Source organism: Macrotis lagotis, chromosome 2, assembly GCF_037893015.1.
Source record: "Macrotis lagotis isolate mMagLag1 chromosome 2, bilby.v1.9.chrom.fasta, whole genome shotgun sequence".
Classification (NCBI taxonomy): domain Eukaryota; kingdom Metazoa; phylum Chordata; class Mammalia; order Peramelemorphia; family Peramelidae; genus Macrotis; species Macrotis lagotis.
In genome coordinates this window covers 213,496,238-213,514,706 of record NC_133659.1, presented here as the reverse complement: position 1 = coordinate 213,514,706, position 18,469 = coordinate 213,496,238, and the positions used below count along the sequence as shown (strand labels likewise).

The window sequence follows — 18,469 nt, the reverse complement described above, 5'->3', positions numbered from 1 at the left end:
CAAAGAAATCATGCAGAAGCAAATGTGAAATTCAGTTATTTCAGATCTTCCCTATTCTATCATGAGGGTTAGAATTCACATTTTCAAATCATTATAGTAAAACTGATTGTTAGTTATTATTGTTTTTATTTCACTATGATAAACTATAGTTCCTTTTTCTTCCTTTTAATAAGCTATTTTGCCCTTATGTCAATAAAGACATTACTCCAACTAAATGTTTTTTAAACTTTCCAGTCTTCAAAAACTTCTTTATCATTTCCCTTAGGAGAGAACATAACTACTTCTCAGAACTACTCAGAACTACTTCTCTAGAATTTTAATCTCAACTTTTTAATTCTCCAATGTATGTAGTAGCTTAATTCTCCACTTCTAACAAGTTCTGTTAGTTTTTTACTTTTGTTTTAAAAAATATTAATTTATCTCTTTCATTATTCCTTTATATATTACATGATTGAGAAAAATAATAATTTTTAAAATCCTGGAAAATAAACCTTCAAATCATAGCTGAGTAATTCAGCAAAATAAATTTCCCATTGACCATGTTGGAAAAGTCATGTCTTTTTTACTTAAAGTGCCTCACCTCTCTATCACAAGATGAGTAGCATGTTTTATCTTTATTTTTACATCATATTTCAAAGAATTTTAAAAGAAGATTGCTTAAAAATCTTTTATAACCACAAGGTAGGAAGAAATATAAAGAATCACCTCTTAAAAGATATTTCAAAATGAAAATTCCCTTGAAGATTATAGTTAAATCCAGACTTTCCAGGTCAAAGAAAAAAATGCTGCAAGCAGCCAGAAAGAAAGAAATCAAGTAATGAACTACAATCAGGTTTGTGCATAATTTAACCACCATTACTCTAAAGAGGCAGAAAGCTCAGAAAACCATTAAACCAGGAAAACTGAATCCTGAGGAATCCAATCTTCAGTCACTGAAAACTTCTTTTATATCTCCCTATATTGAACTTCTCTGTGATTTCTTTTCCCAAAATTTCATAATCAGGACTCAGTCTATTATGTTTTATAGAGCTTTATGAAGGATTTATGTAGTAAAGTTCAGTTATACTTCTTTCTGCTACTCTGACATCTTAGCTTATCAATTGATCTGGTCAATTTTCATTTATAATTTCTTGAAATGTAGTGTCCAGACTTTTAAAAAAATCATGGTGCCTAGTTAGTCTAATGATCACATATTATTTCTCCTTGATTCCTTTGCCAACTCAATTATTTTTGATAATGGAACTTACATTTTCTTCCAGTTTTTCAGGCTTTTGATTTGGTTCTCATAAATCTTTTTGTCTCCTGGAGTCATTGATTTCTGTTTGATCTATTCTAGTTGTCAGGGAGCCCATATCTTGAGAAATGTTTACCACTTTTCTTCTAAGGTATTTATTCTCCTTCCAATTCTTTTCCTCAAGAGTTTTATTTCATTTTTAATCTTTTTTTTCATTTCTTCTAGAGATTCATTTCCTTGTGGAAAACATATATATTTTTTCATTTTATTATCCAATTATAACATATTCATTTGAGTCTCTTATGAAGTTACTTGCTCCTTTTGTGGAGAAAAGACCTTTAGAGCTATAAGAATTTTTGACACATGTTGATGTTTCCTTTGATTTACTCTTCTCTGAGTTTTATTGAACTGGGACTTTGTGCTAGTATCAGTTCTTCCCCATGCTGTGATTTTGACTGAGATGTATAGCCCTATTTGGGTTCATTCTGGGTCACCTAGGTTACTTGGTGTTGGGCCTTCCTGGATCTTTGAGGTTCAGAAATCTGAATCTCAGGGTTCTTCTCTGATACCTCAATATAAAGAGTGAGTGCCCTCAGAACTCCAGGCCCTAGGGTGTCTCACTTATACTATTATCTGAATATTTTACTATATAGTAATTTTCCTTTAAACCCAACATTCACATGAAATCTCTCTCTCCATACAGACACACACACACACACACACACACACAGAACAAAAAGACTTAACCAGAATTGAACAGACACTTGCATCTTACTCCTACACTGTATCCCACCTCTCAATAGAAAGAAAGGATTTCTAGTGTTATTAAAATTTTTAAATCAAATTTATATTTTTATATTAGTTCTTCTACTGAATTAGATTCTACTCTGAATCAAATCATTCAAGTTTTCCCATGATGATGTTTCTTAGCTCTTAACTCCCTTTTTTATAAAGTGTTAATATTGGTCTAGGATGACCTGTGATTTTTCTTTTTTTTTAAAATTTTTCCTTTAATTTATTTGCACATTACTAAAATATTCTTGCTGTAAGAATAATACCATAATACCCCCCCCCCCACAAAAATATAAAACCTCATGAGAAATAAAGTGAAAAAAGAGAAAAAAAATGTGCTTCAGTATGGGTTCTGATACTATCAGCTCTGTCTCAGGTGGATCACATTCTTTATCATAAGTCCATCATAGAAGTTACTTCTATATATTTCTGCGGTTGCTATTGCTGATTGTAATTGCCTCCATCTATTCCTCCCCACTACTCATTTCACTCTGTCCCTCTTCGAAAATGTGCTGTGGGGAAGCTGGGTGGCTCAGCAGATAGAGCACTGACCCTAAGGCCAAGAGGGCCTCAAGCCTACATTCCACCCTAGAGACCCAGCAACCACTGGGCCCCGAGGTCCTGGACAGGGACCCACCACCTTGCAAAAAGTAAAAAGGAAAATGTGTTATATATGACTATCCTCTCCTATGATCTACCCTCTCCTCTATCACCCACATCCCCCCTCCCCTCCCCCGTCCCCATTTTCTTCTTTTTCTTCTAGATGTCTATACCCTATTGAGTGTGTATGCTGTTTCCTCTCTGAGCCATTTCCAATGAGAATGAAAGCTCTCATTCCCCCTCACCTCCCCCCTTTCCATACCATTGAAAAAGCTATTTATTCATTCTTTTGCATGAAATATTTTAGCCTATTCTCCCTCTCCTTTCTCTTACTCCCAGTACATTTCACGTTCACCCATTGACTCCATTTTTACAATATATTATACCTTCAAATTCAGCTCTCTCCTGTGCCTCACCTATTAAAAAAGCTCCTTCTAACTGCTCTAATAAATGACAAGGTTCACATGAGTATTATCAGTATCATCTTTCCATGAAGGAACATATGTAGTTCATCATCATTAAGTCCTTCATAATTTACCCTTCTCATCCACCCTCTCTATGCTTCACCTTAGTCCTGTACTTGAAGATAAAACTTTCTGTTCAGCTCTATTTTGGCAGGAAGATTTGAAATTCCCATTTCACTGAAAGTCCATCTTTTCCCTGGGTAAGGGATGTACAGTTTTGCTGGGTAGTTGATTCTTTGTTGCATTCCAAGCTCTTTTGTCTTCCAGAATATTATATGCCAATCCCTACAAGCCCTTAATGTGGATGCTGCTAAGTCCTGTGTGATCCTGACTATAGCTCCACTGATATTTGAATTGTTTCCTTCTGGCTGCTTGTAATATTTTCTCATTGACTTGGTAGTTCTGGAACTTGGCTATAATATTCCTGGGGGTTGTTTTCTTTTTGGATCTCTTTCAGTAGGAGATCAGTGGATTCTCTTAATTTCTATTTTGCCCTCTGCTTCTAGAATATCAGGGCAATTTTCCTGTAGAAATTCTTTAAAAATGAGGTCAAGACTCTTTTTCTGATCATGACCTTCAAGTAGCTCAATAATTTTTAAATTATCTCTCCTGGATTTGTTTTCCATATCAGTTGTTTTTTCAATGAGATATTTCACATTTTCTTCTGGTTTTTTAGTGTTGAAGCTTTTGGTGTTGAATTATTGTATCTTGATTTCTTTCAAAGTCATCAGCTTCTTTTAGCTCCCAGCAAAACTATATATCCTTTTCCAAAGGAAAAGATGGACTTTCAGTGAAATGGGAAGTTCAATTTGAAGGATTTGTTTTCCTCAGAGATCTTTCTTATCTCCTTTTCCATCTGTCCAATTCTGCTTTTTAAAGCATTCTTCTTCTCATTAAATTTTTGAATTGTTTTATCCATTTGACCTAAACTGGTTTTAATATGTTCTTTTCTTCAGCATTTTTTTGGAGCACCTTGACTAAGCTGCTGACTTTGTTTTCATGTTTTTCCTGCAACTCTCTTATTTCTTTTCCCAATTTTTTCTCTGCCTCCCTTAGTTGATTTTCAAAATCTTTTTTGAGTTCTATCATAGCCTGAGCCCAACTTCTATATTTCTTGGAATCTTCAGATGCAGAATTTTGGACTTTTTCATCTTCAGAGTATGTGTTTTGGTCCTCTATGGGACCAAAGTAATTGTCTATGGTCAGGTTCCTTTTTTATTTCTGTTTATTCATTTCCCTAACCTGTGCCCTGGTTTTGGAGTGCTTCCTGAACTTCTGGGTATTATTGGGACACCCCTGCAAGGATTTCAGTTCCTTCAAGGTCTTATGGGAGGCTATGACTCCTCTCCTTTTTTGTGTTTTGGTCTGTGGATGACCACAAGCATACCCCTTTGCCCCAGGGCTGTGAGGAGGTCCTTGCTCTCTAGGGGTCCCAGACTGTGACCAGGGTCTGAATATGGTCACAGCCCCAGAGTCCTATCCCAGGGACAGAGGAGAGACCTTGATAGTCTCCCTCCACTCCCTCCTACTTCAGTGGGCTAAACGCTCAGGGTCAGCTGCCAGGCTGCTCCCTGCTGGGTGGCTCCACAGGCCTGCTTCCATTTCCTGGGATCAGGGCTGTGCTGAAGGCTGTGGCGGTGCTGAGGAGGGCCATGCTAGCCTGGGCTTTGTGCTTGCTCTGGCAGAGGTCTCCCTGCTGGTCTTCCAAATTGTGCTTGATGCTCCCTGGGGTAGCAGGTTAGGAAACTGCTTCTGCTGCCAGGAGTCAGTGCTCCCAGGAACCCAGGCACCTGTTCCCAGAAGGCTGAAGTTCCTTGGCTCTAGAACCCTGCTGCCCCTCCAACCCCATGAAACAGTCTTCCCACTGTTTTCCAGCTTACCTTGGGCTGGAGAATTACCTCAGTGGATCTTTCTGTGGGTTCTGTCTCTTGAAAATTTAGAGTCATAATTTCAAGGTTTTTGAAATATTTTGGAGAGAGCTCCTAAGAAAGGCTGTTCTCCTGCCACCATTATGGAACTGCCCTTGAATTTTCTCAGCATGAGAACTTCCTCTATTTATATAGATCAGTTAACTATCCTCACCCTACTGTTGTTATCTGGGGCAGTGAAAAGTTAAGTGCTCAGATCAAGGCAAAAAGTTAGTAGGAATCAGTGATAGGACTTGAACCTAATTTTTCTTGACTTTAAGGTTGACCTTCTGCTTACAAATATGTCCATGTCTCCTTTGTTCTAAAAATAACCCTCTCTTGACCTTTCCATCTCTCTATCATCCTATATCTCTTCTGCTTATTTGTAAACTAAATTCCTTGAAAATAGCAACTACAATCATGAGTGATCTGATTTTAAAGAAGCATGAAAAGACTTACATGAACTGATGCTGAATAAAGTGAGCAGAAGCAGGAGAACATTGTATACATTAATAATAACATTATGAGAAGATCATAATAACATAAAAACTCATCCAAGCATCCAGAATTTAGCTCTCTTTTCATTGGGCATAGTACCTCCTTTAGAAAGGTTCATCTACTGGACCCCTTAGACTCACTCTTGGATGGATAACTTTAGTTTCTATCACTCAGATCAATCAATAAACTTTTATTAAACATTACTATGAACCAGGCTCCATACTATGTGCTGGTGATACAAAAAGAGGCAAAAGACATTCCCTAACCTCAAGAAACTAATAATCTAATGGGAAAGATAATATGCTAACAAATATGTACAAAGCAAGCAATCTACAGGATAAATAGTAAATAATTAACAGAGGGAAGATACAAGAATTAAGAAGGATTGGGAAAGGCTCCCTAGAAAAGGTAGAGTTTTAGGTGGGGCTTAAAAAAGTAGTCAGAAAGTAGGAGGGAATGTGTTACAGGTATGGGAGAAAGAGAATGCCCAGAGATGGAGTGTTTGGTTTATGGAATAGCCAGAAGGGCAGATGAAAAAGTAACTATCAAGGAATAAGGGATAAGAAGACTAGAAAGGTAGGAGGGGACTGGGTTTTGAAGGATTTTGAAAGCTAAACAGAGCATCTTGTATTTGATCCTGGAGGTAATAAGAAACCACTAGAGTTTATTGAATAGGTGTGTGTGACAATATAGGACATGATAGGATTTAAGAAAATCACTTTAGTGCCTGAATAGAGGAAGGAGTTGGAGTGGGGAGACACTTGAAGCAGACTCACTTGTATTGTTCTAATAATAATCCAGTATTTATATTGTTCTGTAATAAATAAGATATCAGGTGATAAGGGTTGTACCTGAGTGGTAGCCGTGTCAAAGGAGAAAAAGGGGTGTATTCAATAAACATTACAAAGGTGAAATCATCTGGCCTTGGCAAAAACTTGAATATAGGGTGAGATGGTGTGGTATTGTTGTTGGTGGTGAGAGACAATGAGGAATCCAGGATGAATCCTTGGGTGTGTTGCCCTTTACAGAAACAGGGAAGGTAGGAGTGGGGGGGATTTTAGGGGGAAAGATAATGAGTTCTGCTTTGGACAAACTGAATTTGAGATGTCTACTGAACATTTAATTCGAGCTTTCTGAAAGAAAATTGAAGATGTCAAACTGAAGGTCAGCAGAAAAAAAATTGAAGAAGAAAATATAGATTTGAGAATCATCAGTAGAGATAATAAATTCTGGGTACTAAGGAGAGGGAAAAGAGAAAAGGGTCCCAGACAGAATCCTGTGGGACATCTACAGTTAGAGGGCATTGATTTGGAGGATGATCAAACAAAGGAAATAGAGGAGGGTCTAGATATATAGTAGGAGAACCAGGAGAGAGTAATGTCCTGAAAACTTAGAGAAGAGGTATCAAAAAGGAGAGAGTGATCAATAGGTTAAAGGTCCCAGAGAGATAAAGGAAAATGAACTTTGGGAAAAGGTCATTATATTTGACAAGTAGGAAAGAGATCCTTAGTAGTTGGACAGAGCAGTTTCAGTAGAATGATAAAATGTGAAATCAGATTGTAAAGGAAATAAAAGAAGAAAATGTGGAAGCAACTTTTGTAGATGTCATTTTTTCAAATTTGAAATTTTATTTTATTTTTTCCAATTACATGCAATAGTAGCTTTTCACCATTCATACATTTGCAAATTTATGAGTTCCAAATTTTTCTACCACCTTCCCCTCTCTCCAACCTCCTATGGTAGTAAAAGTTGTGCATGTACAATGTGTTTAACATATTTACATATCAGTCATATTGTAAAAAGGAGGATTAGAACTAAAGGGAAAGAAAACACGAGAAAGAAGGGAAAACTATAAAGAAGTCTTTTTTTAAAATGAGCATAGAGTGCTTTGTTCTGTATTCAGACTCCAGTTTTTTGTCTTGGGATGTGGGTGGCATTGATCACAGGTCTCTCACAGGGATGTCCTTGATCTCTAAACAACTGAGAGGAGGCATCCATCATTGCTGATCTTCTCATAATGTTGTTATTAATGTGTACAATGTTCTCTTGCTTCTGCTCACTTTGTTCAGCATCAGTTCATGTAAGTCTTTTCATGCTTCTTTAAAATCATATCATTCATGATTGTAGTTGCTATTTTCAAGGAATTTAGTTTACAGATAAGCAGAAGAGATATAGGATGATAGAGAGATGGAAGGGTCAAGAGAGGGTTTTTTTAGAATAGAGGAGACATGGACATATTTGTAAGCAGTAGGGAATGAGAATGGAAAAGATTAAAAATAAATGAGAGTAGGATGACAGAGCTCTCTGACCCCATTTAAGAATTTAAGAACACTCTCTCTCCTCTGTTCTGACTATAGATCTCCCAGGTTTCTATTCAAATACTACCTTCTACTAGAAGCCTTTTCTAACCTCCCTTAATTCTTCTGATATTTATTTCCTATCTATTCTAAGGTGATATCTTGACTTTCCAGTGAATTGGATTTAAGTGAGGCATTGTTTCACGAAGTTGTCAGCTTCACACTCTCTTCTAGAATCATTGAAGTCTACTGTCAAGAAAAAAATCAAGATTACTGCCAATGGCCTGTGATAATAGTGGATTACTTTGGCATCTATGATGTCTGATAGAACTCTAAGAACTATGTAGCCCTTACTCTCACTACTTTCATGGGTTGACCTTTGGAACAAATTGTTTTCCTCAGCTCCTTTTAATTGAGAATTCTTCACATACTTGGGATAGATGTCCCCCTAACTTACCTAAGATTTTGAGGCCTGTCTATTACCCTTGTTTGGTCTCTTAGTTGGTTTTATCAGGGTGTGGCAACTGTGTAAGCTATAACTTCTTGGAATAAATATTTATTAATTGATTGTTCTTTAAAAGCCTCAGCTCTGAGATTTGCCACTTCACAGGCAGGATGAGGAAGAAATATAGCCTCTCCTTTTCAACTATTCTTCTTAGTTCAGAATTATGCTCTCTCATGAGGAACTGTTCCAAAACTAGAGATGACTATGTATTAGATTTCAACCAAATTTCTCTCTGGTATGCAGATTTATGGCTGGGGAGAAGACACAGAAGTCTATACTTGGGGGTGGGTGGGTGTAAGATCATTTTCTTAGTTGGTCTTTTACAGATAAAGAGCTATTTCAAACCTCAGATTCTCTTTAAGGTGTGAAATACTTCAACTACAGGTGAAAACAACTCAGATTTACATCTGGATGTCTTTGCCTTTTAACCTGCAACTTTGCTGAAATCTTAAAGGGACACACCCTTTCCTATGGTCCCACAATTTAAAACATCAACAATGCAAGTAACAGGATTCTGGAAATGAAGGCCCTGATCAGGTACACTATGACTCTTAGGGCATGATTTTGAGCCTTTCCCATTCTAAAGTTACACAGGAGATAAGATTAAATAGGAGCCAGGGAGTGACCTAGAAATTATCAAGAGCAATCTTCCTGACCTAGGCTATGCATAAGGCATTTCAGGTTGGAAGCAGCATTGCTGTACCTCCTCCCTGCCTCACCTCAATCCCTTTAGGCCTTCCTGGACTCTAGCTCTCCAAGGCTGTGATATTTTTTTCCATCTTTGGGGTTTGATACCTTTCTTAAGAAATAAGGAAATTTTTCTGGGTTTGGCTTGAGAGGAAAAAGATTTATGAGGTAAAAAAGCTGAAGAGAAAAATCACACTCCCTGGGGTAGGAATATTGAAAGACTGGGGGATGAGTACTCCAGTTCAGCATACCAACTGTGCCATATCCCTGCTAGAAGTAAATTGTAAGGAAATAATATAAAAGGCATGATCCAATAAGTATGTGACTAGAAAAGGAAGTTACTAAATTAAGATATAATCGCTGGCTATCTTGTGTTTTGCTTAGGTACCACAGTAATGTCAAGAAGAAGAGTCCTAAAATATTGGACTCTTCTATGGAGAATTTACTAGATGACCTGACATGAATTGCATAGAATTTTATTTTATTTATTAATTACAAAAATACAAGGGAAATATTATGCATAGAGAAGATTATAGACAGGATCAGGTCCAACATTTTAGTGGAAAGTTTCCTTAGCCCAGGGCATTTCCCAAATGGAGTCTCATAGTAGACTGAAGATAGAAGGGTTGAAGATAATGTTATTCTGGGAAATAACATGGTAAAAGAGAACTAGGCATTTTCCAACTCTGTATGGCAAACACTAACTTGATCAGAAAGGCTCTCTTAGTGAGACAAGAAGGGATAAATGCAGTAGGTTGAGGGGAAAAAAATCCCAATACATTTCTGAAAGAGCTAAATAAATAAATCTTGAGAATATTAAACTCAGAGCAGTTATAAAGTTAAAAATTGCAGCTAGAATGGATAAGGAGGTTTCTGTTTTCTTCCCTCTCCTTCTCCTCCATCTATCTCACTATCTAGCTTCAGAGAGGGAGACAAGCTATTCAACATTTCAAGTTTGGGAGCTAGATTTGCAAGCTGGGAGCTAGTTGGTTTTTTTTTTTAGGTTTTTGCAAGGCAAATGGGGTTAAGTGACTTGCCCAAGGCCACACAGCTAGGTAATTACTAAGTGTCTGAGACCGGATTTGAACCCAGGTACTCCTGACTCCAAGGCCGGTGCTTTATCCACTATGCCACCTAGCCGCCCCTGGGAGCTAGTTGTTAAAGTAACCCCCTTTGGGATAGAGGAGGGAATTTCTCTTCCTTTCCGTTCCCACTGTTCTGCATCCTCCTTCCTTCTCTTCCCCCCCCCCCCCCCCCAATTAGCCATGTAGCTTTGCAGGCAAGCTACTAGATCAGGAAAAGAGACTGTATTCAGTAGTATATCCACATACATGCTCCAGACAGACACAAATACAGATAATTATCTAAGGGAGAAATGGCTTCAAGGAGTATGATGCCTGGCAATCAATAGTTAGTCTGGGGAGAGAAGCAGATTTTGATAACTCAGCGTGAGAATTCTATGACTAGAGGAAGGATGTCAAAATCTGAAGCTGTGAGTTATATACTCTAATCTTACACCTCTCCCCCCACTTTCCATGAATATTGTGGGAAATTTTACACCAAGTTTATAGAGGAATGTTTTATACTTAATTATTCTTACTATGAATTCTGAGTAAATGACTTTGCTTAGAGCTGAGTCTCCTGACTGATTATTTAATAGGAAGCACACCACTGGAAACTCATGAACAACAGTGGTAGGTATGTAGACAGGATTACTCTTAGAAAACTGGGCAGCAAATGACCCTCTGGGGATCCAAAATGTAATTTTACTGGGTTGGGGAGTGTAACCTAGAGGGAATGTTACCACAATAATAAACATTATAGAAACTGGAGTACAAAAGTACATTAAAAAGGGTAACAAAATACTATGAGTTCCCAAGAAGGAGGGATCATTTCTGGCTGAGTCAGATCAGAAAAAGCTAAATGAGTAAATAGAAAAAACACTAAAGTATATCTTACTTTGTATTGAATTTTATAGCTTTCAAAGTCCTTCCACATATGTTGATTATCACAGCTACTGATAGATAGATGAAGCAGTCACTTTTATTTACACTTTATAGATGAGAACACTGAGACTCAAAGAAACTAAATGACTCATTCAAGGTCATAATTACTGTTAAGAAGCAGAATCAGGACTTGAACCCTAATCTTTTGAGAAGTTTGTCCCACAAATAAAGTAAAAATAACTTAATTATTCTCTCCCAAAAGAGGTATAAAGGAGTATAATATTAATAAGAGAAGCATTTATCTTCTACTGTCAGCTATAAACTATTCTGACAATTTCCTTGGGATATTTTTCTAAATCTAATCATCTTATTACTTGAACATGTGTATTCATTATATTGAATATATAGTGAGTGACTTTCATAAGTTTATGACTTAGATAATAGTTTCTTGACTTTCTATGGATTTTAGGTTTGAACGGAGGCTTGTATAATTTACTGACTCAAAACATTTTCCAGCATTTGTTCTAGTATTTAAAGTTCATGGGGTCAAACTAGCCTGAATTATTCAAGTATGTCTGAATGAAGCACAAGACTAGCTATTAAAATCAAAGTAAACAGATCAAGGAGGCCTGAAGGGTATAACATTTTGTGTTATAACAATCTTTCCACCTCTCTTAAGTGTCAGAGTATTTGTTAAATTCTCATTTTTGTTCTAGACAATTAAAATTCTATGAACATTTATAAAATGCTTAAAATGTATGAGACATAATGTTAATGACTGGGAATACAAAAATGAACAAAAACCCTAGCATAATACCAAACAATTTATGAATAACAGAATTTCAGGGTTAAAAAGAACCTCAGAGATCACCTAATCTATATCTTAAAAATGATTCCATCTTTATCATACCTGATAAATAATCATTCAGTCTGCTTTCAGACCTATAATGAAGGGAAATATGCTATCTTCTAAGGCAATCCATTCCAATTTTGGACATCTCTTGTTTGGCTATGATCAATCAATAAATTATTTAATAAACATTTATTAAGTGTCTACTACATGCCAGGAATATGGACAAGCAAAGATAGGAATGGAGTAATCCCTGTTCCAAAGCTTTTTTTTTTTTTTGCAAGGCAAATGGGGTTAAGTGGCTTGCCCAAGGCCACACAGCTAGGTAATTATTAAGTGTTTGAGACTGGATTTGAGCCCACGTACTCCTAACTCCAGGGCCGGTGTTTTATCCACTGTGCCACCTAGCCGCCCCTTCCAATGCTTTTCTACCAAGATGTGTTTGTGGAATATGTATAAAATATTAATATATACAAAATATTTACAGAATAATGTAAAGTAATTGGAGGAATTAGTACTAGTAACTGGGGCTCCAGGTAGCTAGTGATACTTGAACTGAATCTTGAAGGGAATTAGGGATTCAAAGAAGAAGCAGATTCCAAGTATAGAAGCCCAGGTTCACAGATTGTAGACTGAGGAGCATGTTTGAAGAACAGTAAGATTGATTTGGAATGACTATGGAATGCAAGAAGGAGAGTAATGTATAATAAATAATGCTAAAAAGGTAAGTTGGAGACAGAAAAATGAAGAAATTTAAAAGCCAAACATAGGAGTATCTATCTTTGAACCTTTACTGAATAGGAAAGCAAAATGGTCAGATCTGAACTTTGGGAAAATCACTGGTAGTTTTGTGAAAGATTAGAGAGAGAAGAGATGAGGTAGGGAACAAATTAAAAGGCTATTGTAATAGACAAGGCAAGAAATTACACTGAATTAGGGTGCTGGTAGCCATGTGAATAGGGAGAAAGAGATGGATATATATTGAGAACATAGAAATGATATTTGGCAACTGATTGGATAGGTGGGTTGAGGAATAATGAGGAATAAAGGATAACACTGAGGTTGTGAATCTGGGAGACTGAAAGGCTGATTGTGCCATAAGCAGAAATAGGGAAATTGGGTTGGTCTTGGTGGGGGAGGGGACATAAATTAGTCATTGGTAGAATGGCCAATAGGTTGTTGGAGATAAATGACTGTAGTTCAGGAAAAAGAACAAGAATGGAAATATAAATCTGGGAGTCATCTATATAGAAATGATAAGCATATGGAGAAAGAGATCTAAAGACAGTCTTTTTTTCTTTTTTTTAGATTTTTGCAAGGCAAACGGGGTTAAGTGGCTTGCCCAAGGCCACACAGCTAGGTAATTAAGTGTCTGAGACCAGATTTGAACCCAGGTATTCCTGACTCCAGGGCCAAAGGCAGATTCTTGAAGGACACTGTATTAGGAAGAGTGATGTGGATGATGAGCAGGCAAATGAATTTAATAAGGAATTTTTACAAAAGTTGGAAGAAACATGAGAGAACACAGTATAACAAAAATACAAAAAAGGAAAGAGTGTCCAGGAGATGTGGCTTATAGTGTCAAATATTGCAGTGATGGCAAGAAGGATGAGAACTGAGAAAAAGACAAATGGGAGATCAGGGATAACTTTTGAGTCAACAAATTCAGTTGGGTGATGAGATAAGAAGTCAGATCTCAAAGAGCTGAAATGTAAGAGAAGAGTAAAGGCAAAGAATGTGGACAGCTTTCCCTGAAGTTTGTCTGTTAAAGGAAGGAAAGTTCTAGGACAACAGTTTCAAAGGATGATAGAATCTAAAGAGGAAGGTAAGAAAGAAGAGGGAAACTGAGATATGACTACAGGCAGCCAAGATAGGAAGAGATTGCAGATTAGAGAGGATTATTGTAGGGGCTGAAGTATATGGGAGGAGATGGAATTAAGAGAACAAGCAAGGGATATGGCCTTAGTAAAAAGGGCTACTTTGGAGTGTAAATATAGTAAAGTAGGAAAGAATGGGGGGGGTGACTTCAAGGAGTTTTAAGGTATAGGGAAGAGCATGCTCATGATCAATGATCTTTTGAATATTGATTAGTGTTATCCATGATCTTAAATTCAAATCTATTTCTACAAAAAATCTACCCAATTCTTATACCCTCTGGGATAAAGTTTTATTCTTCTATAGCAGAATTTATCCTTACCTTCTTTCCTCCCCACCCAGGTTAAAAATAATATGAGGTCAAAAAAGATGACTTTCCCCCCTATTTTCTCAGATGTTTTGAGGGCTTTTGTGTGTGGGGGGGCATACTTGCAGCTATTCTATTTCATTCCTTCCAAACAGCAACAAGAGTTCCCTAGGTACCTTGACCAGAACTTCAGGTGGGTCTTTCAAGGCAGCAAGGAGTAAAGAGTTTTTTGTAAGACTAGGAGCTGGCACATTAAAAGGCAGTCCTGTAGTTTCAGTTTGAGCTGGGTGGAGCAGAGTAAGCCTTGGGATGATACTGAGATTTGTAATGGTGGCCTGGAGATCAACAGATGGGATCAGACCCTTTGGTACAAGACCACACTGAGTGGGAGGGGCAGCTGTTGAGAACTCTAGCTGTGATAAAACCAACTGGAGATGTGCCAATGCTCTGGAGTGTTTTTCCCCCAGATTCCTCAGAGCACTTGTTGAGCTCATTTACTTTCTAAAACTTTGATTCTCTAACTTTCTCTTTCAAGTAAGAGGAAATAAAGGGATAAGGAACCAAACTTATTAGAGTGAATAATGCAATTTGCTGCTCAAAAATTTTTTGTAGCTTGCTTTAATTTTCTATATCTACATAAATCGCCAAGCAAACTGTCAGATCCTATGAATGGGGAATCAAGACTAAGGAGGCATGAATCCAACCAAGGGATAGAAACTCAAAGAACAGAGATTAGAAAGATGATCTAATTTGGATAATTTGGAATATCTTTCAGATTACATGGAACCTGGGGGCAGACTGCAGACATTCACAAGCTCCAGAGACTTGGTAGGTAATTGGTGCACCATCTGTTGGCCAAATTACACCCCTCAGCTGGTCAATTAATTAATTAATCACATGGCAGCTGGCCATTCTCTATAAATAGCAGAAAACAGGGGGAATGAATCAGATATAAGTACATATAGCTCTGACATCATCACCACATGTACCCTGGCACTTACTACCTATATCATCTGTTATGTGTACCCATTATACTATTTTCATATGGAGGCCCTTCAAATATTGGAAGGCAGCTGTCATACCCCTCTCTCAGTGATATGAGTTCTCTCCTTTGAATGTGCTCCAGTTTCTCAATTCTCATCCTTAAAAGTACCCAAATATTGTCCCCCAACCTCCTAATCCACCAATTGCAGTGGGCAATTTCCTCTCCTGAACTCCCCGATGTCATGGCAAACACAGCTTGCATTTGAGTATGAGTCTTCTTGTGATTAGTGATGTTGTAAAACTGGCTCATGAATTTGCTTTCCTGGGAAACTATGTCTCTATGGTGGTCTATTATCAGGGAGAACTTTATCTGTGCACAAATATCTATACTCAAAGACACATACATCCAGCAAAAATGCCAACAGATTTGTCAAGAGATAAATATGGAAGCCAAACATGGATATAAGGCAAACACTAAAATGCTTCAAATTAGGTAGCACTTCTCAGAGGGACAAATTTGGTTTTTACCAGTACCTGTTGAATGAAAACCCTCATGAAGACCCAGAAAACATCAGTTTCTTAAGACTCCATATAAGGGCAGCAGTCAAAGTTCTCATTGTCTATCTTCACAAAATCCTAATAATAACAAAGGAAAAGTAGTGTGTTGTTGAGAAAAGAAAGAACAACAGAATAAAGGAAGAAAAGAAAAGAACAAATCACCAACTGCAATCACTGAACCAGAGACAAATTTGATGGAACAGGATTCAATATTTAGTAGAAGCTTTGGAAAGGCATATAATTTCTCAGAATCCAAATATTTGATAGGATGACATAGCTAACTTAGCAGAAGACAAAAATTTGCTCAAAGAAGCAGTAGTTTTTATCTATGAGGATACCAGAATTTTTAAGGGAATTAGGAGACTAGGGAAAGGAGTATTGATAGTAGGTCTACCTGGTACTGGAAAGACTCTCCTGGCTTAAAGCAGTAGCTACATAACCACTAAGTATAGAGGAGAGTATGAGAAGCTTACTCACCTCCTGTTTGTAATGCTTCAATTTTATTCTTCAACAATATTTACTGATGAGTTAGATTCTATTTGAAGTCACAGAGGAACTTCCGAGGGTAAAAGCACAAGCTGTTGGAAGAACTTCAGAAAATGATGACTGTCAAAATGGATATGGTTCTCATAGCTGCTAATTTTCATTGGGATACTGATGAAGCTTTAAGACAACAACTAGAAAAAAGTTTACATTCCATTACTATCAGCAAAGGGTAAAGAAGAGTTTTTGTGGATAAGTCTATATGAGCTGGAACTGACTGATTATATTGATGCTGAAAGTATAGCAGATATTACTAATGCATGTAGAGATCCATCCCTAATGGCCATGAGGAGGCATATTACAAGTTTGACACTTGAAGAAATTGGAAATCTTTCTGGAAATGAAATGTCCATAATTATTGAGGACTTTGGAATGACTTTCAAAAAAGTTTTCTTATGCCAAATCTGCTGTTATCATTGAAAGATATGAAAAATGAATATTTGAATTTGAATCATATTAAATTCTTTTTGAAAGAATCATGTTGCCTTATGTTGTTTCAATAGTATTGAAAGATAGAATTTCATTGCACTGAATACTATACATTTAAAAAAATTCATAGTGACAGTTATAAAGGGAATTCATGATTCTGAATAACATTTTTTAAGGTGAAAAAAGTGGTCAAATTGAACACGATAATCTATATATATTATAATATAGGAAAATTCTATCCTCCCTCCTTCTGTTAAAAAGAATGAGGTCAATCACAGAGTCCTGGAGTGTTCTACTAGAGAGTTGCTTCCAAGTTGACATGAGCTCATTAATGACTGGGCAGCTAGGGAGTGAAGTGAATAGAAGGTCCAACCTGGAGTCAGGAACACTTCTCTTCCTAAATTCAAATCTGGCCTCAGACATTTAGTAGCTATATGATCCTAGGCAAATTATTTAAATTTGTCTGCTTCAGTTCCTCATATGTAAAATGAATTGGAGAAGGAAATGGCAAGCCATTCTAGTACCCTTACCAAGAAATGCCCATTTAGGCTTGTGAAGAATTGGACATGATTGAAAAATGACTGAAACAACAACAAAGATTATTTGTTGGCCCTGCCATTTAACCTTTTCCAGAATTATCTAACAACAATATAATCTAGCTCAACTTCACAATAATAGCATGAGAGACTTTTGCAAATGCTTTTCTGTACCTAAATATACTATTTCTTCAGTAATCCCTTTAAACCAATCTAATAACTGTAGCAAAAAAAGGAAATGGGGTCAATCTGGTTTACCTGATTATTTATTTATTTATTTATTTATTTATTTAGGTTTTTGCAAGGCAAATGGGGTTGAGTGTTTTGCCCAAGGCCACACAGCTAGGTAATTATTTAGTGTCTGAGGTTAAATCTGAACTCAGGTACAGCTGACTTCAGGGCCCATGCTGTATCCACTAAGCCACCTAGCCACCCCTGGCATGACCTGTTCTTGATAAAGTAATTGTAGTTCTCTGTAATTATTGGTTTCTTTTCTTTTTTTTTTAAGAAAGATTTTATTTATTTTGAATTTTACAAGTTTTCCCCAATCTTGCTTCCCTCCCCACACCTCCCCCACCCCCAGAAGGCAGTCTGTGAGTCTTTACATTGTTTCCATGGTATATATTGATCTAAGTTGAATGTGATGAGAGAGAAATCATATCCTTAAGGAAGAAACATAAAGTATAAGAGATAGCAAAATTACATAATAAGCTGTTTTAAATGAAAAATAATGGTCTTTGGTGTTTGTTCAAAGTCCACAATTCCTTCTCTGTATGCAGATGATATTCTCCATCACAGATACCCCAAAATTGTGCCTGATTGTTGCATTGATGGAATGAGCAAGTTCATTAAGGTTGACCATCATCCCCATGTTGCTGTTAGGGTGTTCAGTGTTCTTCTGGTTCTGCTCATCTCACTCAGCATCAATTCATGCAAATCCTTCTAGGCTTCCCTGAATTCCCATCCTGGTTTCTAATAGAACAATAGTGTTCCATCACATACATATACCACATTTTGTTAAGCTACTCCCCAATTGAAGGACATTTATTTAATTTCCAATTCTTTGCCACCACAAACAGGGTTGTTATGAATATTTTTGTACAAGTGATATTTTTACCCTTTTTCATAATCTCTTCAGGGTATAGAGCCAGTAGTGGTATTGCTGGATCAAAGTATATACACATTTTGTTGCCCTTTGGGCTTAATTCCAAATTTCTCTCCAGAAAGGTTGGATGAGTTCATAGCCCCACCAACAATGTATTAATGTCCCAGATTTCCCACATCCCTTTCAACATTGATCATTGTACTTTCTGGTCATATTGACCAGTCTGAGAGGTATGAGATGGTACCTCACACATGCTTTAATTTGCATTTCTCTAATAAGTAGTGATTTAGAACAATTTTTCATATGACTATGGATTGCTTTGATTTCCTCATCTGTAAATCACCTTTGCATA

General features: G+C 36.9%; 1 pseudogene; it reads left to right on the top strand.

Annotated features, from left to right (window-relative positions):
* Positions 1-16,483, top strand: part of LOC141512087 (katanin p60 ATPase-containing subunit A1-like) — a 50,682-nt pseudogene extending 34,199 nt beyond the window's left edge.
* The last annotated feature ends 1,986 nt before the right edge of the window (positions 16,484-18,469 follow it).